The 24711-nt window shown below is 41.5% G+C and overlaps 1 protein-coding gene across 3 annotated transcripts in view; it reads left to right on the top strand.

Moving 5' to 3' along the window:
* The first annotated feature begins 4758 nt into the window (after positions 1 to 4758).
* The window catches only part of LOC124792708 (GTP-binding protein drn-1-like), a 293003-nt gene continuing 273050 nt past the window's right edge, over positions 4759 to 24711 (top strand). The window contains exon 1 of one of the 3 annotated variants that reach the window (XM_047257960.1): positions 4759 to 4799. The gene's annotated coding sequence lies outside the window, so the exon portion shown is untranslated. The remainder of the gene's footprint in view (positions 4800 to 24711) is intronic. The other 2 variants (XM_047257963.1, XM_047257968.1) reach the window with 2 other exon arrangements.

Here is a 24711-nt window from a genome sequence, read left to right as displayed (position 1 = left end):
TACATCGAAGAAAGACGAAAATATTGAGACGCAGCAGAAATGAGAACAGAGAGAAACTTAACATCTGCATTGACGATCACGAAGTAAATGTGGTTAAGGAATTCTGCTACGTAGGCAGCAAAATAACCAATGACGGACGGAGCAAGGAGGACATCAAAAGCAGACCAGCACTGTCAGAAAGGGCATTCCTGGTCTACAGAAGTCTTCTAGCATCAAACATAGGTCTTAATTTGAGGAAGAAATTTATGGTATAATACTTTTGGAGCACAGCAATGTATGGTAGTGAAACGTGGATTGTGGGAACACTGGAACAGAAGAGAATCGAAATATTTGACACGTGATGCTACAGACGAATGTTGAAAATCAGGTGGACTGCTAAGGTAAGGAACGAGGAGGTTCTACGCAAAATCGGAGAGGAATGTACTCGTAATATGTGGAAAACACTGACAAGGAGAAGGGACAGGACGATAGGACACTTGTTAAGACATCAGGAAAAGACTTCCATAAATTGGAATACATCCAAGAGGTAATGATGGACGTAGGTGGCAAGTGCTACTCTGAGATGAAGAGGTTACACAGGAGATGAAATCGTGAAGGGCCGCATCAAACCAGTCGGAAGACTGATGACTCAAAAAGAAATCACAGAACATATGAAAATGCTGAGATCAAGGTAAACTCAATGCGAGTGTAGCCTCAGCCCCTTCAAAACCTCGCGTATTAGAACAAGAATATTACAATACGAATTACTAAAAGGATTAACCGGTTAATCTTACAATAAAACATAACAACAAGTTAATGTAATAACCAAGAAATCACAGGGTACTCAAACACATTAGCTTAAGTGACTTGAAAGGTAGCAAGCAAATCCTGAGGACTAAGACTGAAATAACTACAATAATAAGTATATTTACAAGACTAGATATTAAATTTTTTGAAAGGGTCAATATCGCACCAGAGTTATGGAAGTTAATTACTCAAATGTCCTAAGATTCACTCGGCCGCTTGCGTTTGCTTATAACGGCAGTAGACAATTTTATAGTCGTTAATCAAGGAAGCAACAACTTTCAATACAAATAAGGCTCAATTTAGACCTCAGTGCTCAGTAAGATTTATGGCAGCCTAGAACATATGACACAATTTCAGGCCCAAGAGACAAGATAAACAGCCACTGAACAAGTTGCAATTAAAAGAAATTTTAAGACACATCAAATATAGCACTCAAATAATTCCAAACAAAGGCACAAAATGGTAAGTTTAACATCTGAGACAGAGTGTTGGAGAATCACAGGCAATCCAGCGTAGCGAGAAGAACTTCAACATGGCAGCACGCGTTTCAATCAAGTTACAAGTACCTTATATGCGAAGGACAGAAAATGAACAGCACTCCAGCATCCACATCAGCAACTATACCTTCTTATTCCAGGATAAACCTGCTGTGTTGACATTAGGCTCAAGTATAATCTCCGTGAACAGCTCAGAGTGCGTTACATGTGCCTCTTGTCTCTCTCTCTCTCTCTCTCTCTCTCTCTCTCTCTCTCTCTCTTTCTGGGACAGACCACTTGCCCATCTGATCAACAACCCGCTCCAAGAAATTACTATCAAAGACTCAACTAACAGGCGACAGAAGCGCCACCCAGCGACGAGACAAAGACGGATCGCGCCAGTAGGCAAAGATATAAGGACGCAGAACGAGCCTACACAGCTCATTTATAGTACTCTTCTGGAATTAATACTGCTGACGTAGTTGTTATTAAAGAAGAGAATTATTGTCCTTGGTTAGAAGTTAAAATTCAGAAGTCTTGTACGAACATACTACTTTACTTATAGCTTGTGCCATTTATGATGAGCCCTCTGCTTTTACATGTGCCAGCACAGTAAAGCATTAAAATTAATGTTCAGTTCAATGTGACCAGAAAGAATGGGTGACAGCAACCGCAAGGAAAAGTTGTGTCTGAACCCAGAGCAATTAATACCCAGCGGACAAATAAATACTTTTTTATACTGTACAGTGGTAAACAAATTTTTTTTGTTTGCCACGAATCAGTCGTAGTCGTAAAAGAATATAATATGCAACGTCATTTTGAAGGAAAATACACTGATTAGGCTAATCCGGATGGTAACGAGAGGAAACTCAAAACGTCAGATTAACTCAATGACAAGTTCTCGAGATTTTCATAAATTAATTGAATAGTTTGGCAAGAGGTTTGTTTTATCGAAAACGGAAGAAACCCTTGCCCTGTAGTACCAGAAAAGATACCTGTGGGCTTACAACTCGAGATCATCGAAATTCAGTGTTGTTCTTGATTTACGAAAAAAAAATACATTTAATACAAAAGTACATTTATTAGCCTAAGAAACCCAGCAATAAAAGCATTCAGCGTGACTGGCACCACTTGCATGTATGAACGAAGATTTTCTGTTATGAACTTAAATGAACTGGCGAACAGTTAGACCACGTACTGAGGAGGTTCTCTGCTGAATCGGCGAGAAAAGGAATACATGAAGGCACTGATGAGAAGCAGGGACAGGTTAATAGGCCATGAGGTAAGACATCAGGAAATAGCTTCCACTGGAGTAAAGGGGGCTCCAAAGCGTAAAAACTGTAGGGAAAGGTACAGATTGGAATACTTCCCTATAACCAAGTTTCGTATCCGTTCCATTTCACATCGTCCTACAACGTTTCGCCTAGATATTTAATTGACGTGACTATGTCAAGCAGAACATCACTATTCGAACATGGCATAATAGTTTCTCCTACTCACGTGCATTAATTTATGTTTTTCTATATTTGGTGTAACCTGTTTTTCATCACACCAAACAGGAATCTTTCTAAAATCATTGTGTATCCTCCCACAGTCAAAGACGAAGGAAGAAAGGTTCGAGTTTAACGTCTCGTTAACATCAAGGTCATTACAGATGGAGCATTAGCTCGGATTAAGAAAGGAGGGGAAGGAAATCTGCCAAGCCGTTTCAAAGGAACCGTTTCGATCTTTTTCTTAGGCAACATAGGGCAATTATGGGAAACCTGTGTCTGGATAGCCGGACTAGAATTTGAACCGATGCTTTCCCGAATGCGGTTTCAGCGTGCTATAAACCACTGTGCTGTGTCGCTAGGTACTGTCCCGTTGTCGTGTCCTGACATAGGTGGGAGAGGAAAAAAGGGGTTGCTGGTCAGTCTGCGCTCCCGAGTGGTACAGAGCGGAAGGCAGAAGGACAAATCACAGTAAAGGCATTTGATTGTTTTCTTGTATGTGAGCCAACACTGGTACATGCATTTACTAGAAATGCAGGTGGTGAGACTCGATAGGAAACTCGTTGTCGAGACTCTTGGATAAACGGGGTTTTGAAATAATTGTTTATTCCAGACGGGACTAACTAATACACTGGAGGCTAGATCCAGGGTTAGAAAAAGCATGAATAACACTGTTACAACAGAAGCCAGTGCAGAAGTCCCAGGAGTGGATGCGAACCACAGTAACAAACACTAGCAGCATCTTAAGGCAACAACTTAGTTGCAAAACAAAACATACTGAATGTGACACTGTTCACTGAGGCACTCCAAGAGAGAGAGAGCAGACTTACGCGGAGCTGGACCGAGGCTGGAGTCGACGTACGCGGATTCGGCGCCCAGATCGTCTGACTGAGAACTCTGCCAAAATGCGGAATCCAGGGGTTTTAAAGAGTCGCATGGGGGCAATGTTTTCTCCACTTAAAGCCACGCAGCCAAGCCCGTAGTTGTCTCGCAGGTGCCTGCCAATCATGGTTTAGTTAGGTCCCCTATACTGCTCCTAAGGCGGGGCACTAACTAGGTCCGTATTTGGTATCAACTTTGTTCAGGTGAGAGCTAAACGTAACTGCTCTGCTAATTAAGGCTTGCAACATTATTGTTATACGTCATTTAGCCCCGCCTCTCGGGCTCCACGGAGTAGGGACTGCTAGGTCAACAGATTTTGGCGTTTTCGCTCTTTTTCTAACTCTTGTGAGCCTACTGACGTTGCTGTTCTCAGGGCTGATATCAAGCTGACTTTATACGCTAGTACGTGCCTGTTGGTTAGAAAGTTCTACGGTAACAACCTACTACAGCGTCTAGACGACATATAAAGTTACATGTTAATTCCTTGAAGAGTAACTAACGCCGTGGGACCCCGTCTGTGGACGTCTGCATTTTCGCAAGGCTCTCCCCTTACTGTTTACTTCATGTAACAATATCTCTCCTAGTTTCGTCTGCCCTCAGCATCGTCTCTGCTTCCGCGCCTTGGAACGCCTGTCCTCCTTTCTCACAGCTTCAAGGTAATACTACAGTAGCAAGGAAATATCAACATATTACACCGTGCCACCCAACGTTATCAGCAAACAACAGCAGATCGCTGCTCCCCCTAAATGTCAAGTACGCAGACTACAACATTGTTCAAGTACGTAGACTACGAGGGCGGTCCTCTCATCCTCGTATAACCAGTCCTCCACATGCATAACACAAGATCTCGGTAGGCAGGTGATCACACAGAGATACGAGTGGAACACTCTCGGTGGTGTTATGAATAAAGCAAACGTGTGTGGCAAGTCCGCCGGCAGCGCTGAGGAGGTACCGGGTAGGCAAGGCCGCAACGCGTGGGAAGGCGGCGACCCGGAGCCAGGCGGCCGGGCATGAATGGCAGGCGCAGCGGAGCCGCCGGCGCGCATGCGCAGAGCGCGCGGAGCCAGCTGCGACCCGCGTAGCGTGCACGCAGGGGCAGCCGCGGCAGGCAGAGCGACCACGGCGTCCGCGCGGGATCCAGCGGAGCCTCCCCTCTCTCCATCAGGTAGGCCGCCGCTGCTCGCTCAGGCCGCAGTCGAGACTCCAGGCAAATCCTTGAGGTACAACACTTCACAGCATTGCCTCCGAGATGAACCGCTGAAGAGTATTTGAAACGTTGGTCACATTTCGAATTAACGGATTGCGTAAGCTTAAAGAACTGCGGAGCATGCTATTATGTGCCAATATCACATTTTTTTCTGCTGTTATCACGAACGAATAAAAATGTTTGGCAAGGTTCAAGAACACCAACAATTTTTTTTTTTGCGTTTATCATTAAAATACGTCGTTTCTAGCAACGTATTAATTTAAAAGAGTACTTTCTGAAGTACTACTAGGTAGGTTTGAGTGAGCGCTTGTCGTCAGCTGTAAAATGTGTTATTGACCTATTCTTCTCGTGAGGGTATTAAAGAGGAATTACATGCTTTGTACATTTACGAATGTGGTGGTCATCGGTGGATACCTATCCTCTTCATAACTACGCATGCTCTATGATTTCTGTTTCATACTACTTTAGTGGATGGTCTGTTCACATCCGCTGTGTGTTTGAGAATGAGCACACACTCAAGAGCTTAATGAAGTATTCATTTGAGGAAAAACGATGGTAGAAAGGTTATTGTTTTTAAATTTATCCTAGTTAATACTAAATAAATTGCCATTTAGACTTAATTTTTAGAGGTCACTGATTTTGGTTTCCATCGCTAAAATTCGTAACAATTGCCTATTTTCTAGCTATCAAGAATCTAACATATCTTAATCTATTCTGATACAAGTACTGTACCCCACGGAAAACATTAACATCTGGCGTCATAAGATTGGGATTTCCTTTTTGTACTCTTAACTACTATGAGAAATTCGAGGAGATCGTGTAGTAAAGCAGTATTAGGACACTATATTGCTAAGTCCAAAGGGGTCATACTGTTTACAGGGCTGTTATATACGGTGGATCAAATCCCTGAGCATTGTGATATCTGTTGCCACAGCAAATGACAGTTGTACGAAATTTCTTTCCTCATGACTACACTCTAATCCTGAAGTAAGCCTTTTTTTTTCTTCAACAGCAACCTGTCTGTATTACACTTCGCTTGAAAAGTACAATTATTTTCTAAGTAATACAGCCACCTGTTACTATTGAGCCTAATTGAATGTCGGACTGCCCTGTTCGTATATTTACGATACATTACGACAAGAAATGTGCACACAGTTCAATCGATAAGGAGCAAATAAACACTGAAATCATATACCTTTTCACTGGGAAATATACACCAAATACTTCCTGCTCGTCAAGACATAAGTGAAATACTTATACAATTTCCTGTTTTATTTATGAAAAAATAGTGGTATATAATTGTAAACCTTCTGTCTTAACGGCACCTACTGAATTAAAATTAAAGCTAAATCACACACCTGTTTATCTGGGTCGCAGAAACTAAGAAATCATACATTGATTGAATCCAGGCATTTGGCATGAAGTACTTAACTGTAACTTACACAACTTGTTCAAATGTGTGTGAAATCTTATGGAACTTAATAGCTAAGGTCATCAGTCCCTAAGCTTACACACTACTTAACCTAAATCATCCTAAGGACAAACACAGACACCCATGTCCGAGGGAGGACTCGAACCTCCACCGGGACCAGCTGCACAGCCCATAAGTTACACAACTCATTCACAAATGTCCGTTTTCGATTCCTGAAACTTTGTGTTTTTTACGAAAGTGGAAACCGTGAGAAATTAAAGTTGTCACGAATAGTAACAGGCGTTCCCTTTTTGCCGTACGGCTCTGTGTTGGAATCTGCAACGTTCAGTTAGGTATTGCATTACAGTGCTAGATTACCATTTCATTGTTTTAAATGCGAAGCCAATACAGAAGAGGGACGGCACTGCCTAAGCGGAAAGCGATGCCGTCTGTGGCAGAGGCAGGGCATCGCGTCGCCGCCTTGACTCCGCCAGGTGTGAGCGTGTGCCGGCACCTGTCTGTGTCTCAGACAACAGGTAGTCGCGGTTGTAGCGCGGGTTGCCTGCTTCTCTGGCGCCCGCCGCTAAGCGCGCATGCAGTACGCCGTGAGCGGCATTTCTTAACCGTGCGACACACTGCGTCATTCTTTTTGCAGTTAACGAATTCTGCAACACACCTATTACTAAAATCAGGTTCATTTGGTTGTGGGATTGCATTAGAAGTAGCTTACGGGTGGCATATAGACTTCTGTCTATTGTCGCTTAGTGCTAATAAGATCACTGTAACCGTATGATTTACGTTCGATATAATAAATGTAACTCGTACAACAGTGGGAATGAACTATTGCTACTAGCTACAAGGGAATCCGCAGCACCGATCAAGTATGGTCAGTAATCCTGTCAAAATGTACTCTGTTTTTGATTGATCTCTAACGTTTTTCAATATTTAGAAAATATTTTTGATTAGAAGAGGAAAGAATTTTTTCTTAAAAATAAAATGTTATTGAATTAATTGTTTTACACAATATGTGCAGAGAGTCCGCTTAAAAACACTTATCGGTGTTAGTAGAATGTGTTGGGTCATTCCATTTCCGTGCTACCTGAACAAAATATTCATCTTCTCCATGTCTCCAGTGATGTATTGTTACTTATAATCTGCTAACTAAATAGGTATGTATGCCAACCGCAAACATTTGTTGTAGCAGCAGAACGAAATGTATTCGTCAGTTGAAGGATCGACAGAAAATCGGTAATGTGGCCAGTGAATAGTGTAAATCTCACCACGTATCTTACTTTGTTAATAAATTGTACAGCCAATATTTTGGAACAAATTGGTTTACACGTTTGCTATTGGAATAGGTGAATTTCTCGTTTCTATATCAATTCATGGACTTCAGTCGAAATTGCTTTCTACCTAGCAGCCTGCATATGTCCTGAAAATAGCAGATTATCATCTACTGACACGTAAGGCGCAAAGAATTGGTCAGTTGCATTCTGTCGTAAGGGCAAAGTGTGCTCTAAGATAGACCATCAATGTTTATATGGTACATGTTGCGCACCGTATAAATCATAGACAATATGGTTACAGAAACCCTTCATTCCTTATATTATTTTAGCAGAGAAATCTACTAGCGTTTATTAACTTGTGGCTACTTATTGTGTAAAAATGAAATGAAATGAAGTACGCTGATAATCTAAAACAGAAACTACGTCACCCTATATGGTTGTCCTGTACAACAACTTTAACCAAGGAAGGATAGAGCACTTAATATGAATACGTCCAACACCACTAAAGATCGTCAGCCCAATATTTTAAATAACTATACATGTTCCTTTAACCCACTAACAATCACAACACTTCATACTGAAGTTATTTATTTGAAAATAGGTTCTTCTCCAAAAGTAGTTTACTGTCGTATAATAATTTTACTCAACTACTAGAAAGGCAGAAATTTGTTTTTGTATACGTCCTGGGTTTCACTGGTATAATTTCAGAGTCGTAACTCAGTCGATTATGGAACTATACCTATGCAAAGACATACAGTTAATATGAAAATTTACACAGCACTCCATTTAAGTCATAACTTGTTGTCTGCCACAGCTCTTTGTTCCATAGCAGATGGGAAACAAATCTAACATTCTCAACAGTAGATCACATTTATACATCATCTCCTTCGTATACAAGTAGTATTATTAGATGGCCACAAGGAGATACGACTCTTGGCATTCTTGGTGTGTTTCATAGCCAGTGATCAATAATTCCTGTATCCAGTCTTACTTATTCTCGACAGTATTTAATTCCTGCGAATCTTCAGGCTGCTCTCTGTAACACAATAATAAACTCTTATGATTGTCTTTAAAGCATACAGGTTTAAGGTAAATTACTGTGTAACGGAAGTTCATGATGACTAATCCCTACTCTCCATACACGCAAAAGTCTCTCAATGAAATCGAATTTCTGGTGAACAGATTGGGGTAACACGAAAAATACTTCTTGATATTTAGAGAATGAATAGAATATTAATTACACTTCTGTACAACTGTCATTCTGAGCAAAAAACGTATTACATGGTCAAAAAATCCGTAATGTATGAGTCTTTAGTTAAGTAATAGTTTATTTCATTGCTCTCAGCAATAAAATGTGTAAATTTCGTTTGCACTCTCCAATTTGACGATTCAGTGTGTTAGGGATACAACTACAGATATTTCTAGCCATGACTGTGGACAGTATGTTGAGCAACAATACGTAAATATTTACTTCGTCTGCAGACTAATACTTGTAGATATTACTGGTGTATGTTTTTAGGTTGGTTACGACGCGTGTCGCAAGCAAGCTATTAAAGTCGATTTCCCCCTGGACAGCAGGATAGCTATTCACTTGTGGATATTTTTAGGCAAAAGGAAAGCCTATAGCGACAGGCGTAGTCCACTTATCGGTGCAGTTACGACCGTACAGAGAAGTCAGGTAGTAAATTAAGTGATGTACTTGCGGGTGGACTGTTAGAGAAAGAACAACTTACAACCTGAAATTGGTTCATATCAAAGTACCAATGATCGCAATATCTGCACGTAAACCGTAACAGTCTGTATTTATGGTTTGCAATGACTGAAAATAGAATTTCACTTAACTTACGTTTTTACCAATACGAAAGCCTTTTAGATTCTGTCTGCCTATACTGAACTGAGTAAGTGAGGTTAGTTTTCTGTAGATCCGTTCCTTTAATTTCAGACCACTAAAAGTTCCTCACTAAATTATCGTGAAACGAGTCTGGCAAAAGATAAATTGTAGTGGTTAACTGCCACATAGATGCCGATAATCTATAGGCATAAAGGAAGGAAGCAGCATATGTTACAAGTATCCTACATAATTGCAACGACTTCCGGGAACCGTTAACATGGCGTAAACATACCTATCGGAAATCTGAATAATTTGCGTCACACTTCTTTTTAAGTAGCCTCCTGGAGCTACATACCAAAAGTAACAGGCTCAGCCACTTTATGCCCGCAAGTGGCTTGACAGGTAACACGACTGTGCGTGAATGGATTATGAATACTCACAGTGGAACGTTATTACCGTACACAAATTTTCATACTCGAAATTACACTCAGAGGCGTTTATTATAACTCACGTTCATCTGTTAGTGATACGAGCAGTTTCAAAGCTTATAGTTTAAAATTGTCATAGGAAGATTTTCTGTCAACTAAATTTCACACTATGTACTCAAATGCTTATTTTTCGCCGTTTAAGTGCTTCTAGTGAAAAAAATTAGTGCTCGGTTCCAGGAGAAATATTAAACGACAAACATACCTTCAGATGATATTTTTGTTGCAAGTAACAGTAAAAAGTCGACGATACAACATCTGGCAACGGTTGAAGTATGATCGCTAGTCCCGATTGAAAGATGGATTCATCATAATTATGTGTGAGTCTGAATGCAATGATATCCAATACGAGTGTAATAATCAAGATGGCTTCCAGTGAAACTATAAGATATGTTAACTATTCGACTTTAATAACTTCCGTCAAGTGAATATTTATGTCAGGTGAATATCTGGTATTGTTGGATTTTACCTTGACGGTTCTCAAAGCAACAATAATGATAGAGGGTTTATAACAAATACTATTTTAGCATAAACAGAATTGCAATGTTTTTAGCGTATTTTTAATATGGTGTAGCAGTAGCACGCCTCGAAGGACTTTTAACGCAGGTGACACCTTCCACGAGGAATACGTTTCCAAGTCTACGCAAACCTGTTTCTATACGAAAAAGATTGCATTTATTTTGTTAATAAATTAATCTACCATATGTCTTTTACTTTAGAAATTTCTAAAGGTTGAAGAGCGTTTACGTTATACACCTTCCAGACTATTTGTAAGTCGTGACTAAATTAAGCTTAATGTACTTTTGTAAACAACAATAATAAGTTGACGAATGGTTTTTGTAGTTGCCGAATTGACCACGTTGATATCCAGAACAGGAAGTTAAGTCCTAGTCGGGTTTTTTGGGGGGGAGAGGGGGGGGGGAGAGAACGTTTTCTAATCAGCAACACGGTCATCAGTTGCTTCGCCATAGAGGAGTGATGAAATGAGAATACATTGAAGCACGCTTATCAAGTAATACTTTACTTCAGTGTCGTAGCATGTTGAGACTCACTCATAGTATCTACAGGTAACTTTTAACTCATGGCAGCGTATTGTTGTATCGATCAGACATGCTTTAAAAACATGACTACCATTTATTTTTTTCATTTCCCTGTTCGTATTTTTTCACTCTTTTGATATTCTGCATTTTCATCCATCGATGATATTTTGTTCTGTATTATATGCAGCAGCAGAACCAGAAACTAATGTGAACTTATAAAATGCAATCTCTCAAACGGAAATCTGAGAAAAAAACAGGAAAAAAAGTAGCAATGTCCATCACTTTTACTGCAACAAAACGAAGTGCCACAACACTAAGAGGAGGGGTTCGTCTCTACGACTTGAATTTCTAGTAGATCCGCTTGTTACTCTGTGACTGCAGTAAGTTACATCAAAAGTCTACCCTGTGGCATCAGGAAAAAAAGAGATTTTACTCTTCCTTTGTTTTCGATCCGCATTTCGTTGCTGATTAACGCTTAGTAGCTGGTGGTAGTAATTAACACTAACTGAGATCCTGTGTGGGCTGCAAATGTCGTATGGCAGCGAATCTGAATAGATACGCTAATGCGGAACCTGTGTACAATGGAAAATAATTAGGTACAATTTAGGCACCAGGTACATTGTTTGTACGACCGTATGCCACCAACGCTGTCATTTGAGAAGCCATAACGTGACTGAATAGTACGGCTATCGAAGAGAGATGTTTGTGAACCTGTTTTGTGCGAACGACAATAATTACACTGCAGTATTGAGAGAGTTTCGCCGACTGGAATATCTGGAGTGGTCCGATGTCATTAATGGTTTAACGAAGATGGTAATGAAATTTGAAAACACGGGTGAGCCTCGTTTGACACCTGCAAGAAGATGGCTCCCTATCTCGGTGGAAGCTACTGGTGTTGCTGTTCGGTATCTGATCATGCTGCAAATGCCGTGGGTAGTTCTAGTGCTCGTGCAGCGTCACGAAAATTGTCCATCGCATGGTGACCAGTACGGTGTATGTTAGACCGGTAATCGTACAGTACCCAGACGACGCTGCAACTGAAACCCTATGTTCCTCAGCAACGTCCTGAATGTGCTCTTCGGTTCCCAGCACGGATAGAAGTTGATGAAACGAGGCCGGGCAATATTCTACGGAGTGACGATGCACATTTTACCCACGGCTCGCAGTGAATACACAGAACTGCCGAATTTGGGGTACTATTAAAACATATGTTATGCATATGACTGTATGGTGAGGATTTACAGGCACCTTTATTCTCGGGTCCGTTCTTCCACGAAGAAAGTAAGCCCTGAAGTGCTGTTAGGTGTACCGTGAAGTCCACGCGTTTTGGGGGCCTTGTACAACACATGATTCCTACTTTCAGTGAATATAGTTGAATAGATACCAATAATTACACTGAAGATAGGCATCTCCATATTTCGGTCACGTGATTTTACTGATGACCACTTTAAGGTTGATGATAGCAACAACTAACACAACGCACTTACCAAGAGCACGTTCGATCCCTTACTGATCTGCAGGCCAGTATAGAAGAACACGTTCCTCAGATTCTGCTGCGAGTGACTGTTGGTGACGTCGTTTTACGGATGCTGCATCTCGTCCACGTCTTCGGTGACCAAATTAACAAATTTTGTTTGTAGTGGTTAATAATAAAATAAACATTACGCCTTCTCACTTGTTTGACCTTGTTCATAATCCATTACACATGGAGTGAAACGACCTGCACTGGCTGTAAAATGCTTTTTATTAAACGTCACGAGCAGTGTCACATCAATTGAAGACGCATCCACAGGTTACTCGTACTAAATCAATAAGGATAAATAATTTATTTTCGTAGTTCACCGCATGCACAGTCGCCTCCACCCTTCACGCTTTGTATAGCGAAGGTTTTTCTCCCGTCGCTTCTAAGCATCTTCTGAATTGCAGAGCGGTAAGTACTGCCTTGTATGCTGCCGCTCAACCACGCGCCTACTCGTGGCACGGCAGGTCTCTTCTAGTTTATCGCCTTCATACACTGAAATCGTCTATGTGCTTGACTAGTGTACAGAATTGTTTGGCCTGTTTGCTTCTTATCCAGTTTTTAATTTTATAGGTTCTATCTCCTTCTTTTTTAATTATAGACAGCCGTTTTCAGCGCGTTGTTTGTTTACAACTTGACGTGAATGGCATTTACCTTTCCGCTACAACTTGTTAAAAAACGATCGCTGTGAGTACTCTTCAACTACTGCAATAATACTTCCTTTTTTTCCCTATTACTTTATTCTTCAGACCATTGTTAAGAATGCTTTGAAAAAAATTGCTGATTAATTTTATAGAGATCAGCTAAGTGTGCGTCTTCAAATTAACGAGAAACCGGTTTGACTTTTAATAAAAAGTATTTTACTACCAGTGCGGATAATTTCATTCAAAATATGAAAATTTGGCTGCGGTTGCCCGCAATTTGAAATAACATTTCTATACGTCTTTCGTGCATTAACAGCGCCAGAATTGCACCTGATGGTCAAAATTGGAACTATTTTTTTTCTAGCGTAAATCTGTTAAGCATTTACTCTTTAGCATCTCTACAAGTTTCCCTGCAATATGATAATTATAACCGACACTGGACCTCTATGAGCAGCTGCACTTTTACTGTAACCATGTGGCATGTTCTATCCAGTTCAAGTCACGAATTTCTTTAGGTCGGGAAATACGCTGGATGCATATGTTGCCTTGCGTGCCACAGTTCGGTAATAAGTGCAAATAGTAGCTGTATTTGTATATCAGTTTTTTGCACCCTAGTACGCACTATATTTCGTAATAAATACAGTTCAGTCAGCCTGTAACCTTTCTTCCATTATTCTTTTCTCTGGCGTTACATCGTTGTTTGGAGAAGTAAGTACAATGAGACGAACATTTTAATTAGAAAGAAGATTATTTATACAATACAGATGTGCCAACTTCAATCACGCAGTTGCATTGCCAGGTGCAGCGTTAAGAACAACAGAGAGAATATTACCGTTATAGTCCTGCGGGAGATCTTTGTGAAATTACTATACAGCTCCATCTACATCCATATTCTGAAAAGCACATTACGTTATGGGTGACCGTGGTTCCATTTCCGTACTTCCAGATCATGACGCGAATTGTGCTTGGAAAGAACGAATGTCGGTTCGGTTGTTTCCGTATGAGTTCCGACGTCACTGAAATACTCGTGGAAGTAATGTCGAGGCGAGCGGTTCTAGGCGCTACAGTCTGGAACCGCGTGACCGCTACGGTTGCAGGTTCGAATCCTGCCTCGGGCATGGATGTTTGTGATGTCCTCAGATTAGTTAGGTTTAAGTAGTTCTACGTTCTAGGGGACTGATGACCTCATAAGTTAAGTCCCATAGTGCTCAGAGCCATATGAACCATTTTTGAAGTAATTTCGCGAGACATATTTGGAAGGAAATAAAATGCTGCTCAGCTCTTCATGGAACGTACGCTCTTGGGAATTTAACACTGGTGTAGAATGGCTGTCTCGTAGTGTTTCTCATTGGAGTTTATCGAACATCTGCATAGCGCCCTGGCATAAATCCAGGACCAAACGCGCAGCCCTTTGTTGGATCTTCTCTGTCTCTTTTATTAAACCACCTCCCAGACCAATGACTAATGTTCGATGAAACAAGGGTGTTGTACTCTCCCAATGAATTTCAGGCTAGTGTCTGCTTCTCTGGGAACTATTCCTATCTGGCCATTCCAATTTTTTATCGTTTAGAGCTCTTACTCCTAGGTCTTTTACAATTACTACTGTTGCTAGTAATTTATCAACGCTACTGCAATCAAACTTCAGCAAATCTATTCGCCTGTATGCACCCAATAAATGATGTTCATTTACGTTTCGAGTCAATTGATAGTCCCTGCACCAAACATACACTTTCTGAAAATCTTCCCTTGATTTCTTCTTCCAATACATTACAGAAACGTCTGCAAAAGACCTTTTGGACTTGCCGACGTTTCCAGTAGATCGTATACACTCATTTTATTATAGCCCTTTAGTACTCCCTTATGGTACGAGTAGTTCCGAAATATCTCCTACATCTGTTGGTCTTTGAGAACAACGTGGTCTGTTCTATGTGTGATAAAATTTGAAAATTTTTGGTAAGGACTATGGGACCAAACTGCTGAGGTCATCGGTCCCTAGGCTTACGCACTACTTAATCTAACTTAAACTAACTTACGCTAAGAACAGCACACACCCATGTCCGAGGGAGGACTCGAACCTCCGACTACGTGTGATAGGTCAGACTGCTGATCCGATTCATATTTGCTTCCTGACTTGTTTCAGATTTTTAGTAAATTTTTCGTGAAGTTCGATTTCATTCTTGGAGTTTAGCATTCCTGTGAAACTCGCACTCTCATAAACTTCGCGTCTCTTCTCTGTCACTTCTAACAAGGGTTTATTCTCCTCACTTACGTATAATATAAGCAGTTTTTACAATTTTTTAACTAATAAAGCAATCACCGTAAGTCTTCTTCCACATCATTAATTGATTTTTGCACATTTTCAGATTTTTTAAAGAAATTCAGCCATCTTTAAGTCCCCACATCCGAGAAGCTGAAGTTGCTCTGTGTAAAACGACGAGTGCTCATGACTGAATCCTACAGCTGTAAGTGTTATCTGAAGTAAAAAAAAAATCGTAATCTATAGGATATTGTGCACGTATTAATAGCACAGTTTTTTTTAATTTGATAAAATAATAAAACGGCGGACGGTTGAAACAAATATGATACTTGACGTGTGCTTCGGGTAATTTTTTGGGCAGTAACTGGCGAGCAAATTAAAACAGAAAAATTAGCCCATTACTACTTGCGGACATGCCAGAGGAGTAATTCGGCCACATTTCAGAAAGACGTCTTTGTTAGTGTACCCGCAGTCAGTTTTGCCAGTTTGAGATACACTGTATACCAGAGAGATTTTGACATAATGCAGGAAAGTTCCTCGTTATTAAACGTTATGAAAGACTGTTCATCATAATTTGTGCACGACATAGTGGTTTTCGCAATACTTGCACATTTTAAATGCTTGCAGTTGCAGTAGGCAGTAAAATTTCACATCGCCATGGATATAGATATATCGCTGAAATAACTAAAAAGACATAGATACAACCAACGTTTTTCTTTATGTTAAAACGATGTATTCTCCTTTTATTTTTGCAGCACTTTTGTCAGCATTAACTTTTACTTCCGGCGGGAGTGTAGTGCCTGGTACCAACGTTTCCATAATTATATACACAGTATTTTTCTGTATTTAGCCTATCTAGCTGTTTTTAGGGAAAAGCGCCTTTTTAAACTGCGTTTGCCTTGACAAAATAAAGCTTAAAGGGGTGCAAAGGGCGAGCTGCCGTAAGAGATTAAACGAAAAGATGAGTGCGCTGCTGCACGGTGTTTGGTTTTATAAACACATCTTTCCATACCTTTCTTCAAACAGCTCTCGAAATAGCATTTTAACACTGGTTTCTTGAATTTCCATCCTTTTATCTTTTTCAGAGTTCGTGTTGAGCAAGAAACAAGAATGCCTGCACTAACGTTTCTGCATTCGAACCTGTCACTATTGGTTAGTAGCACGAGGAACGGCGAGTGGGCGATATCGCTGTAGTCTGCCTTCACCAGCTGGGCCCTCAGCGAATCCAGTCGTTAACAAACACGCCACCAGTTCCGGCAAACACTGGGCGTGCCGTTAGGTGCGCCTGTGACGTCACAGACAGTTGCCCAGGGTAAACAGTATCGGTTAGTTCGCGCCGAAAGCGTTAATGATTTCGTGCCGTCCAATGCGGAACCGATAGTGTCCTATCACGGGTGAACTGCTGATGGGATTTACACGTTTCTGTAAATATTTTGTGAAGCTCATACGTGATCCACGCCATAACTACACGCCGAGACTATGCGGGACAGGTTTTAGAGGAGTACAGAACTTAACGAAATTAATTTCTTAGCAAATATTGTGAGTCAGTGAAAATGCTGGCTTTTACTGTCAACAAATGTCTCTAATATTTCTTTATGAATCAAATGACGTCGTTCCCTGTGTATATGATATGCGGTAACTCCGCTGTATTAATTTTCGTTTCAGCTACGTTATTTCTTCACTTCTGATTTTTCACACAGTTCCTTCTCATTCCATTATTCCATGGGCGTACTTCTGGGAGATTTCAGTAACATCGATGTATCTATATTTTTCGAATTGTGGTCTTGCATTCTAAAATAAAAGACACAAAAAACTAAAAACCATAAATCTATTTTTGTGATTTAACCTTTTATTCTGAATAATGTGTGGGTATCGACAGATAGTACTTTTTTAAAATTATTATTTTCAGCAGAACGTTGCACTTTCGAACGGGAACCATGTTTCATGAGCTCGTCAAAATTATCACTTGTATTATACGCTGGCAATGCTTTTGAACTATCAAACAAGAAAACAATGTGCTGTAATTATACTATACAAATAACGTTGAAAGGAGGCAGTTTCAACTCTACTTTCTACCTCTCTCACGTCGTGTCATCGCACACATAAAATCTTCAAAAATGGTTCAAATGGCTCTGAGCACTATGGGACTTAACATCTGAGGTCATCAGTCCCCTAGAATTTAGAACTACTTAAACCTAACTAACCTACGAACATCACACACATCCATGCCCCAAGCTGGATTCGAACCTGCGACCGTAGCAGTCGCGTGGTTCCGGATTGAAGCGCCTAGAACCGCTCGGCCACCGCGGCCGACCTAAAATCTAGTTTTGTAGTTTCTTTATCGCCTTTTGCTTGGGCGTATCGAATACTGGAGTACTAAAATACACTGCCTGATGAAAAAATTGTGAAGCACCTAGAAAACGGCGTCATATGTTACACGTACACACCATCGGCACGCCGTGTAAATGATTAAAGTTTCAATTCTCTGTGACAGGGAACATCAACAAGCGTGTATTAGTGATGTTCGTGTTGTTTTCAGGCCTGATGGTGCATATTAGGGGCGCGAACAGCGTCGTATGTTGAGTGGTCACTGTGAAGGACACGGGGATGCCGTGTACTCTTATTGTGGTGTCACCGCCAGACACCACACTTGCTAGGTGGTAGTTTAAATCGGCCGCGGTCCATGTAGTACATGTCGGACCCGCGTGTCGCCACTGTGATCGCAGACCTAGCGCCACCACCAAGGCAGGTCTCGTGATACGAGAGTGGACTCGACCCCAGTTGTACGAGAACCAAGCTACCGCCCAGTTGTACGCGAACCTAGCTATCGCCCAGTTGTACGAAGCCTTTCTCTCTCATTAGCCGAGAGACATAATAGCCATCAGCTAAGTTAGTGGCTACGAACTAGCAAGGAGCCATTTGTATCAGTGCCTATAGCGTACGAGTATTCAAGAGAGATGTATTCCAAGGAATCAATAAAAGCTAAGTAAAAAGCATCTACATACTTTTCTTCTTATTCATTCATAAGTTCTCATGTTCCAGACTTCACGCCCGTCTGCGTTATGCCGAGCGTGCACTATCGGCCACAGCGTTAGTTTAGCATTCCTTTTCAGCAATCCACATCACGGTGTCGGTCCAGCTACCGACACTACACTTATGAGACATGAGACAGCGTTACCAGCACCTGAAGCTTAAAAGGGGCCTTATTGTGGGTCGCCATTTGTCTGGTACGTCAAACAGTAGAACATACAGGTTTGTTGTGCCTTCCGATGAGGCAGTGGCCCTATGTTCCGGTAGGACTCGTCTGGTCACCACAGTGGAAGATCGCCGCATTTTGCACCAAGCACATAGTAACCTCTTCACATCTGCGCCCACATCCGAGACAATTAATGGTCTCCCTGCAAAATTCTGCGTCATGCAGCACCTTTCGTCTGAGACCAGCTGTAGCCAGACTATGGTATTACCGTCTCATGAACATCACAACACAGACGGATGCGTTTGGATTAGTGCCGTGACGGGCTAGCGCGGACTGCTAACGAATAGCGTCGTGTTGTGCTCACAGAAGAATCACAGTCCTGCGGTGCCCCGGATTACCATCGGTGGCGATTATGGCGGCAATTTGGAGAAAGAGGACAGAGACACCCTTCTTACAATGTTTTGAAGAGACATAGCGATGTTACCGCTGGCGCCATGGTGTGCGAAGCTATCAGCTATGAGTTCGGATCACGGATGATGGTCGTTGAGGAAACTGTGGAAGGAAAACGGTACGTCATGAACATCCCGAGTCCTCGCCTTATGATGTAAAAGTATCGTGGCGACATTTTTCAGCAGGACAATGCTTGTTCACACATGGCACGTGTACCTAAGAACTGCCCGCGTGATGTGATACCCTTGTGGTCAGCCAGATCCCCACATGTGTCCCAGTTGAACATGTGTGGGACCAGCTCAGACGTCAACTCCGTCCCAGTGTCAGTATCTGAAACATCAACAGTTGTTGGCCATCACGCCTAAGGAAAGGCAACAACGGGTTTATTACACTTCCCCTCTAAGTCAGAGCATGTGCCCATACCAGATGGGTGAAACGTGATAATGGTAAGTGGCAAATTTCGTTAGATTTTTTTTTTCGTTGCAATAACATCTCACACCCTCTCAACTCGTTACGTTTCGTTTCCGCCTCCCCTTCTGGATGCTTCACTTATTTTTTAAGCGGTGTTTTTGAAATGACAGTGTCACCCTATGGCAAGGTTGTCTTTGGTCCACGTTTCCGCATTGTGTTAAACGACCATGATGCGACATGCATCGAATTCTGGTAAGCTTCTTGTTTGCTTCAACACACAGTTCAGTGCATGACGTCCTGGCATCCGCGAGGTTGGCAAGTGTCGTGTATAAAGCAACTGTATCATCTCGATTGCCAAATTTCTGTAGCTACATCGTATGTGCACTTCGGAAGCCGCTGTAAAGTTCATGGTGGAAAGTACACTGTACAAATACAGGGTGTTGGAAAAAGAACTCCCTAGTTTTAATGTGTCTTAGAAGCTGTGCAAAGTGACATACACTATTCAAGTTTGGCACCCCTGCAGTTGGCAGGTCTGCTTAAAACTTGAGCCGGCAGCAGTGCTGTTTTTTTTTCCTCTGCTCCCTCAGTTCAGTCCAGGCGTGCGTGCGTGCTGTGCGCTGCAGACCAACTAAGCAACTACGTGTACTTCGCAGCAGAAAGCGCACTGTGTTATTTGGCTTGTGAAAACTGAGTCAGCTATAATAGCACATAGTAATTTTGGACGTCAGTATGGTGGTGAGCCACCTACAGCAAAAACTTTCCGCCTTTGGCTAAAATCTTTCAAGGAAAACTTTCAATGAGTGTTTCAAATGCAAAATCACCAGGTAGACCGAGAATTTTTCTGTTGAACAGATCCATGTTTTGTGTGTTCGAGGCCCGAATACGTTATTGGCCAGACGTATCTACAATTACAAATGCCTAAAGGTACTGTATATGATGTCATGTATAAAAGATTTTAGTTGTGCTCCTATAAATTGCAACGCTTACATGAAATAAAATCTACTGATAAAATCGAAAGGTATGAGTTTGCTGTCGACTTTATAGACGGAACTGATGATGATGTCGATCTTTTAAAAAAGATTCTCTTTTCTGCTAAGGCTATACTTCATGTTAGTGGAACAGTTAATCGTCATAACTGCACAAGTGGAATATCGTCACGACGCGTACAGGGCACCAAATGGATGCCACGTTGAAGTCTACTAACATTAGACAAAACTTGAAGGAATTATTTTTCATGATATATACTCAATGTAATTTTTCATTAATTTCCCCATTAACTTTATACTTAAAAGCTAGGGACGTCTTTTTCAAACTCACTGTATTATCGATTTTCTGAACTATTCAGTTCGGGTAATGTGTCTATATGTGCTATAAGCTTTTTTTATTCTTTTGGTCCTTCGTGCGAGATACACGACGGGGCAGCTTGATGGTCGCACAGCACTCTTCGAGAACAGCTTCTCTCTATTAACCCAACAGAGTTTCAAGAGAACTGCATTGTATGTCCTCTTCAGATTCCCATTTAATTTTCCCGAGCATATCTGTTAGACTTTCGCATGGTCTACACTGACAGGTTACGATGCTAACAGCACGTCTTTTAATTAGGCTGATATCTGGCGTCAAGCCTACTTCATAAGAGCTCCAAACAATGGGAAAATACGCTACAATTGACCGTACTGACGTCTCGTATGCGATTTCGTTTGCAGGTACAAAGCATTCCCGCAGAATCCTTCCAGGAAATTTAAGTCTTTCGCGTGATTATCACATCGGTTCTTAGTATTACTTATACTATTCCAGGTGCTGACGCTTGATCGATTAATCAGATAGTATCGGATTCTTTATCTGTGGTATAGGCCTTATCTTACATTTACTCACATCTGAAGTGAATTTTTATTGATTACAACAAGCAGAAATCTGAGACTTTCTGTAGTTCCCTACGAACATCGAACGACGATAGATACCAACAGACAACAACATCATCACCGAAAATTCTTATTCTTTTGCTGTTCCAATTTAATGACTAGTTTATGTTTATTGAAAACATCGGGTACTCTATTACGGTTTCTTGAAGCTCATTCAATGCTATTTTCGTTTCAGTGGAGCATTCACCGTCCAGTACAAGGATTCTATATGTCAAATATTCCTCGAGCCAATCGTATATCTACAAACATTTTTCGTACATCCAAATTTCGTTAGTGGCCGACGTTGTGGTACCGTGTACAACATTTTTCGGAAATCTGATGAGCATGTCTGTATGAATAAAGCAAGTTGTACTTCACATAAGTGGGTATTTATAAATGCATTCTTTCTTCCGATACAAGCTTGTTGTCCTCCAGGAATTTAGAAACATTTGAACTTCGATATGCTCTAGTATTCTGTAGCTCAATAGCACTACCAGGTAACGATCTTATCACTTCCGGTGTCGTGTTACGCATCCGACGTTGGCTTACACAATTCGGCTCCTTGCTTCCCCCATTCTCTCTCCCTTGGCGGACTACCGGGAACCGATCCAGGCCAGCCACAGGAATCATGTAGGCAATTGTGGTACTTACACTCAACGTGGAAACCCATCTCCCCCTCCTCCTCCCATTTAGCATCCTTTATAACTAGTTCAATTGTACGTTGACCTGTGCGAGCTTGTTATAAACAATAACCGCCAATTCCTCACTATAGCTCACATAATTAAGGATCTAGGGTTATCTTGCCTTAAACTATGTAGTTTCAACTACTTTTAAACGTCATGAAACTACACACCTCCCATACAGGCAGATTATTATAAACATAGGTCTTCCTATGTACTTTTTGGCAAAGCAGAGAGAATTTGGAAACAAGTACTTTTGTACAATTTTTTTAGCTTCTACATAAACATTTACACAAAGAAAACAAAAATTTCTTTATTTTTATTTGGTGTGGTTCCAATAACATCCATTTCAATTCTTATCCCAAAATTTAAATCTACATTGGACTCTTTCTAATTCCTTCTCCAGCCAGTAATGTGACTCTTACAAAGAGCGTAGGTTCTTGAATTCCAAAACATACTTAATTTTTTCCTGTAAACTATCTCTTTCATGGTCTTAAAAAATAGCTCTGTGTCTTCCAGCAATTCTTCTAGACGCCAGCAGTTGGTGATTTCTATGTTACCTCTTTTTTTTTAACTAACACGTTTCTTCTAACACACCACATCATTCTGGATGTGTGCTACCAGCTCTTTTGATGCACATTCTTGTGGAATTTCGGTACAGGACTTCACAACTTTTACAGACCTGTGATCGTTCAATGTTGGTATTCCGTTGGTTTTAAACTCGACAAAAGGATATTCTGTTGCTAGGTGCACAACATCCAGTCCAGCACAGATACCATGTACACACACACACACACACACGCACACACACACACACACACACACACACACACACACACACACACACAGTGTTGAAAGCGATATGTTCGTCTTACCTGCAGATTTGCAATATCCTCTTCCTTTTTCCAACTGCACTTTTTATTCTTGCCTTATAGGAGTTGTCTTCGACATATATTCAAGTTTTAGTTTTTTGCTTCAATATCTTGCATTTCCAGTTTTCTTGGAGAATTTACTATGTAGATAAAAGTTAAATGAGTCACACGTCCCCTTCTTTAGCATTACAGACCGTCCCTTTTCTAAATAATCATGTCAGCCCACCTGATCACAGATTTTAATCACCATAATGTTATTGCAAAAACGATTCTGTAATAGAAGTAAGAACATTCAAATTATTCTTGCTATGGAGCGTATCATTTTTGGTACAACTTATGTTGCGAATATCAGAAACATGATTATTCAGGTTCTCCAGTAATAACCAAAAACCAAAGCGTTCTTTGAGTGCTCTCATTCTCTTCCCTAAAAGCCGAGGGATGTTAAGCACTTCGGAGATACCCATATTGACAGTTTCAGCTACCACAGGAGAAGTATTGGTTGCGGCTGTCAAGACTCCTTTTATACTTTAAAGTTCCAAGATGGTGATACTTCCGGTCACATGATCGTCGAGTCATCCCCTTCTTGGTGTTGCGATTTTTTTTTCCATCAGTGTGTATTCATTTATGGAGTATTGTAACTCAACTTCCGCTGGGCCTCTATCGATGTACCTCTTATTCTTTTTGCTTACTTATCGGCCTAGCTTACCTCAACGTTTAGCTCCAGGTTGCTCTAACTGGTTTTATTTGCTTTCGTCATTTATCATGTATGTTTAGAGAATACCTTCGCCGCTACTAACGTTCGGAAATTGAACAAGAAGAACAAACTCACATCGACGATGCAGGTAACTTGGCATGTCAAATTTACGATAATTTCATTACCGTGATATAATTTCACTAAGACTTTTCAGTCATTGTTGGAGTAGGTGTTCCGTTCCTTAGTTCGAAGACTGGTTTCCTGCTGTTTTCCTGGGTAGTTTATCTTGTGTGTAAACGGCACTGGCTGGTGAAATCAAGCGCTTGCTGTAATCGCGCTGCTTGCAGCAGTCAGCTGACAGTTTTCCGACGTTACTTCCGCTGTCGGTATGTTGGTACGGCCACTCGGTCAGCAACCGGTGGTGTTACCAAAAATTTTGATCCAGCCACACGGTTACCATAATGCAGGACGCTCCTGCAGTATTGCGACAGGTGTACTACATGGCGCCTTGAGTATGCATGTGAACATACTAGTGCCTGGCGTGTATAAATACTGGCCTCAAAGCCGGCAATAGGCACGGAATTGGCGACAGACGTGAAGTGGGCTAACAGTGCATGGCTGGGAAATCGGCGGCCGACTATTATCGTCCGCTGGCGCAACCAGCATGGTCTCTCATCCTCTGACACTGCCCGCCATGGCCAGCATCAGCTCCGATGAGCGAAGGGTCGAAATCTTTCCAGCACTGACCGTCTTGGCATCCAATGTCGCCAGGCGCCACCAGCCAGACGCCGATAGCCCGGGTCTGCTGGCCACATGCCATCGCTTCCGTCACCAACTGCTGCTGAGGCAAGCAACACCACTCCTTGTTCGAGGCGTAGCCATGTCAGGCTGCAGCGCCAGCACCTGATACAGTTCCACCTGCCCGACAATATCTGTCGCACAAGGTAGTTCCATTCCCGGACATCTCTGAGATGTGGCGGCGCCAATAAGGTGACGCGTCCCCGCCGAACAACATAGGTATGAAACGACCTGCTGGAGCCCCCAATACAGAAGTTACGTTCCAGCATTGACATACGCGGACTGGTAGCATTTGAAGATCACTTAGTGTTAGTTGTAAGTGTTGACTTCAAACGAAGTTTGGAGGACAAATGCAATGCGGAGCTCCACGAACTTGTGAGCTGGTGTCGGAGAGTTTC

Source organism: Schistocerca piceifrons, chromosome 1, assembly GCF_021461385.2.
Source record: "Schistocerca piceifrons isolate TAMUIC-IGC-003096 chromosome 1, iqSchPice1.1, whole genome shotgun sequence".
NCBI classification, from domain to species: Eukaryota; Metazoa; Arthropoda; class Insecta; order Orthoptera; family Acrididae; genus Schistocerca; species Schistocerca piceifrons.
Note: the sequence above shows the minus strand (reverse complement) of the source record. Positions and strands in the feature narration are given on the sequence as shown.